Source organism: Dipodomys ordii, unplaced genomic scaffold (genome assembly GCF_000151885.1).
Source record: "Dipodomys ordii isolate 6190 unplaced genomic scaffold, Dord_2.0 Scaffold130, whole genome shotgun sequence".
NCBI classification, from domain to species: domain Eukaryota; kingdom Metazoa; phylum Chordata; class Mammalia; order Rodentia; family Heteromyidae; genus Dipodomys; species Dipodomys ordii.
Window position 1 is genome coordinate 2,915,119 of NW_012267346.1, and position 5,996 is coordinate 2,921,114.

Sequence of the window (5,996 nt, forward strand, 5' to 3'; positions counted from 1 at the left end):
GCCCGTTCCCCTTCTGACACCTGGAGCCAAGGAACTCTTCAAGGCACCTGAGCTGGATACTCTGGAGCCTGGAGAGGGAGGAGTACCCCAACTTTCTTTGGCCCCCCCGAAGAGCTGGTAGTGGTGAGGAACTGATAAGGAAAAGAAAAATATAATAATAAAATAAAGAGATTTAGAACTGGGGGCGGGGGGTTCAGAACTGTGCTTGGGAGAGATACTAGCTCCCACTGTTCAGTCTAGCTACACGTGGATACCTCTGTCCATCGGGCACTGCTTTCTATGTTAAAGAACCATAAATTAGTCCTTGAGCCCCCAACATCACCAAATTTGGATTTCCTCCTAACTTATTCAGCAAGATGGGTACAGATGTCTCATCATAAGGTTTCTTTTTCCCCTCAAGAATCTATTTCCTTCTATTTGAATTACAAAAATGTTCAGTGACTTGACTTCTATTTTATCTAGACATAATTGTGAAAGGTATAATTTTAAAAAAATCCACTTATTATATAACCACTGATTTTTCTACCAGCAGTCCTGAAATCCCTTGTACTGGTACTGGGGTTTGAACTCAGGGCCAAGATTTTCTCCCTTAGCTTTTTCACTCAAGGTAGGAGCTCTACTACCTGAGCCACACTTCCACTTCTTGCGTTTGGGTGATTAATTGGAGATATTGTCTCCTGGACTTTTCCACCTGGGCTGGCTTCAAACCATGATCCTCAGAGCTCAGCCTACTGATTATAGGTGTGAGCCATTAGCATGGAACACATAAATATTTATTAATTTAAAACAGCTTGTTGCCGCTTCTTTTTGACCAAGAATACATTTAAATCAGCTTTAAAATCAGTCATATTTGAGGTTTGAGCAAGGTATTGTGAACAGAACATCCCACCTAGTGCTGTCAGTGAACAATTTTATTTCCACTAGGAGTGTTCCTGAACTCTCCCCATTAATTGCTCAGAGCCACTCCATTAATTCCCTATAAAGCAGGTCAGTGTGTTAACCTGTTAGGGATGTGCATACTGGAGGACTGTGTTTCTCTCTCTTAAGGCACTTTTTGCAGTCAATTTAAGAGAATGAGAAATGTTGCCTTTGCAAAAGCTAATGGCAATGCAAATACTCTTGTGCAAAATGCTAAACTCATCTTCTTGACTTCAACATGAGCTTGACTTTTTGAGGTTATTGGATTGTTTGAGTCCTCTCCCCAATGGGAGATATAGAGAAATAGGAAATGAATCTAAAGATAAAATTTTTTCTTCAGCTCAGACCAGAAAAAAAATAAGCATTTTACAGAGTTCACAGCCAAAATACAAAAATGTAAACAACACTCTCTTTTCCTTGCTTAAGTAAAATACAGATTCAAAAGGGACTCTGTATGCTTGGATGATGAAAGACGATTTTTAAAAATTGGAAAACCAAACAAGTCCTGAAACACAGGATATGTTCTCTCCCTTTCCCTCTCTCCCTCCCTCCCTCCCTCCCTTCCTTCCTTCCTTCCTTCCTTCCTTCCTTCCTTCCTTCCATCCTTCCTTCCTTCTTCCTTCCTTTCTTCCTCTCTTTCTTTCTCTTTCTTAATTTCTTTCTTCCTTTCTTTCTTTCTCTTTCTTCTTTCTCTCTTTCCCTCCCTCCTTCCCTCCCTTCCTTCCTTCTTCCACTAGGGTTTGAAATCAGGGCCTTGTGCTCTTGCTTGGCTTCCCCCCTCCCCCCCTCCAAGACCACCATCTACAACTGGAACCACACCACTGCTTCTGATTTTTTGCTGGTTAATTGGAGTCTCATGGACTTTCCTGCCCAGGCTGGCTTCAAATCATAATCCTCAGATCTCAGCCTCCTAAGAAGCTAAAATTATAGGCCTGAGTCATGGGTGTTCCACTTAGGAGATATATTTTTAAAATATTTAACATTCATCTTGAAGTGTCATTTAAGAATTATAGTACCTAGATGTGACTGGGGCAAAATGCTTTTTGAGGAGAAGATTCCTACTAAGAAGTCTCAAAGAAGGCTGATTGAAGCTGTCTGGTCTTTTTTTTTTCTCCCTATACAGAGGAGCCCACCCAGGAGGGGACCATGATAATGTCAGGGAGGGAGGGTGTCTGGGAGTATACCCAGCAGCTCAGATGAGCACTAGGGATCCAATCTGATCTTCAGGGAAATTGTGATCCCAGATTGGAGGAGTTGTATGGCAGACCTCAACTTCTACAAATAAAATGCTTCCCAGGAATGGCCTCAGAGAAAATAACACACTGGCTGTTCCTCCAATCCCATAAGCCCATGGGCTGGTGTGCAAATAGCCTTGAAACTTTGTTTTACTTCATATAAGATTATACAGGGGTATTCCCTAATTGTGAATTCCACAGATAATTAAAGCATTACCACTCTGGTATTATTATGTGAGTCTCTGAGAACAAAGGTTAAGAGGGAAGGCAAATCTGTTTTCTAAACCTGTTCAAATTGAAGCCATAATTCATACTTGGTCCAGCTCTGTGAACTTTCATGGAGTGTCTCCACTCAGTTAGGCAGGCATAATATTGGGGATAATTGGTGCCCAGTGTAGGTTCAGCTGCATATCTTACCCACTTATAAGGGTCAGATTCATTCTTGACCAGTTTATGAACGTGAGCCATAGGGCCATAAAATCTTTCCAAATTCAAAGTTTCAAGATTATTAAGCACCAATTCTTTCTGTACAATTACCCATTAAAAGATTAAGTGAAGTAAGCCAGGCCCAAAGAAACATAGGTCCTATGGTTTCCCTTATTTGCAATAACTAGTATATGTCTGGGACAAGCAGAAAAGGTCAAAAGCTATGTGCATATGACCAGATAAGATGATGTTAAGTGAATTGAAGTGGTTTTTTTTCTTTCTTTATATTGTTCCTAACGTATTTATAATGTACCATGTGATTTTTTTTTCTTTGTGTGTTCCTCCCCCATGGTATAACCCCTGTTTTCACTGTATTTGATGTTGGGGCCCTGCATCTTGTATATACACTTCTCTGGCTTGGGAAGGGGAAGGGAAAAAACAAAATGCTTAAATAAGGATACAGGTTGACCCATTGTAACAATGAGATGCACAAGACACTATGTTGAAAAATGAACTTTACAATGTAGGGCAGGGGGGGTAGGGTGGGGGGGGAGTGTAGTTGTGGAAGTGGGAGGGAAGAAAGGGTAAGGGAAAAACAAAGGAGGAGGTAACAATACTTGATAGGAAATGTACTCATTACCTTGCTCATGTAACTGTAACCCCTCTGTACAGTATTTTTACAATAAAAACGTATTTTAAAAAATTCAGGTTTGAAAAGCAATGCTTGAAGAATCCTTTCGCTCTCCCAACTGCCTTTGGCAGAAGATACTCATATTCTCAGGCCTTGTATAATATGATGTGTGCTTTGTTGGAAAGAAAGAGCCATAAAGTACTGTGAAAGTTATAAATAGGTTCCAAGCTTGTCATATCCAAATTAGTACATATAGATGGCCCTGAATCCTTGGTTCCTACTTGTTCCTTGGCAACACTGATAGTGTTTTATTACTTACAGTAAATTATTGTCCACTTTGTTCAAAATCTTTATGTAACTATTAAAGGTTGAAACTAAACTCAAATTTTGACATTTGTTTATCTATTCTTTTTCCTTCTTTCTTCTTCATCATGGAGATCAACTGTATGCATACAAGCTTCTAGAAGGACTTTGCAAAAAGAGGGTAATTGTTCACGAAGACTGAAAAGCACAACTCTGGCTCTCAGGATACTCCTAAATATTGCTGTGGATAAGAAGCCACCTACAGTGGATGGTTTCATGATGTCACCAGATTTCTTGCAGATCACTGAAACCCTGGGCAGATACTCCCCAGACACATGCAAAGATATCTATCTTCAAGTTTTATGGGAAGAAATCCTTCCTTCCTTCCTTCCTTCCTTCCTTCCTTCCTGACTTATTTCATTAAAAAAAAGTGTCTCCTTGCTGAGCATTGGTGGCTCACACCTCTAGTCCTAGCTAGTAAGTCACTAATCCTAGCTACTCAGGAGGCTGAGATCTGAAGATTGTGATTTGAACCAGCCCAGGTGGGAAAGCCAGTGAGACTCATCTCCAATTAAGCACCTAAAAACCAGAAGTGGAGCTGTGGCTCAAAGTAGTAGAATGCTAGCCTTGAGCAAAAAAACCTCAGGGACAGTGCCCAGGCCCTGAGTTTAAGGGAAAAAAGTACATCTTTGATGGACTTGACCAACTTAAGAATATTTAGGCCAGATACTTAAAAGAACTTAAATACAAACATAAGATTAGTGAAAGCATTTTGTTTGGGTTGTTTGGAATTGTCTTACTTCACCTCGAGAGTCTGTGTGGACACTGATGTAAAACCCACAGATTTTCTGGCCTTTGGAGAAGTCCCATGATCAGCTTTGTCTTTATTTCTCTAGGTGAACTGGTGATCCTCTCTGAGTAACAACAGCAAACGCATGTGAAAAGTTATACTACAAGAATTGGGGAATCTAGTCAATGCTGCTCCTGATCCCACTTCTGGGAAGAATTCATTCATATTGTGTTAAACCACATCTAAGCTGGTAAGTAAAGGGAAATGGAAATTTGCAACTGTTGTCCACACATTAAAGTCATAATGCTTCTTTTACATAAAACACCCCAGATCCCAAAGCAAGGGTAGTTTCTTTGGGGAATCAGGCAAGGACAAAATAATGAATGACGTTCCTTGCCAACTTTACCTTGCAAACAGTTCTTTCCTGCCTGGCTAGATAAGGTTTTAAGTATGAACACACTTGAAATTATGTTCTATAAAGCTGGAAAGCTTGGAAGAGAATACAAACATTTTAAATGCATGGTGTGCTGCTTTGTATTTTAACCTCAGGGTGTACTTTGGTTTTAAGTCTTTAAACAGTGACCCTCCAAGCTGCCAAGTTATTTTTAGGGAACTGATGGTGCTCTCCAAATGTATTGAATAACCACTCTGTGGATGACAGGTTCATTCTTATGATGTGGCTGTGTGAGGCAAAGGGCGTTGTATGGTGGAAACAGTCTTGGATCCTAAGACAGGAGACTTAGGGACTCATCCAAGCAATCAGCAAGCAGCTTCTGGATGTCATTGAGTTTAAAAGTACAAATGTAGGGCTGGGAGTGTAGCTCAGTGGTACTGTGCTTGTCTAGCATGTGCAAGGCCCAGTTTTTATTTCTAGCAAGCAATATGTGTGTATGTGAAGGGAGAAGATAGAGCAGAGAAAGAGAGAGAAAAAGGAGGGAGAAAAGAGGAAAAAGAAATAACAGAAAAGATGGGAGAGAGAGGAGGGGAGGAATGGAAAGGAGAGGAGAGAGGGGTAAAAGAGAGAAGAAACAGAAAGGGTGAGGGAGAAAAATGGAAAGGAAGAGAGAAAGAAGAGAAGAAGAAGGAGAGGGAAATGAAGAGGAGGGAAGGTGAGTCCAAATGTGTAAGCAAAGCTGTGAGCAGACCTACCCTGGAGGTGGTTTACTCTTACTCTGGCATATGGTGGTCACCTCAGATTTAGGAGACAACCCAGAGTCCATACTTGAGGGTTATTTTTTCACCTTTCAATTTAAACTACTTGAAATAATTTTGTAAGATGGACACTTTCTCTAATAACAACAAAAAGCATGTTTATCATAAAATTATGAAAAGGCCCCTGAGACATATAAAGAAAAACAAAACCATCCACACTTCTACTTAGAAGAACCATTGACATTTCAGAATAATTCCAGGCTTTGGGGGTACATGAATATACACATGCAACTGTATAAACACGAGTCCACTCTATATTCTGTTTGGTCATCAGCTTTTTAAAATCTTATATGGTGAAATTTTTTATTGTTAAACAGCTCCTAAAATTCATTTTAAATGCTTAAAGAACTGTTTGACATTTTATCATATCAATGCCTTCAAATTTAAAATGTTGGGGTTTTTTGCATTTATATTGTTTCACATTGCTCTTTACTATAAGGGTCTATGAAACTAACACCATAGTAAGTAAAACTCTGTACAA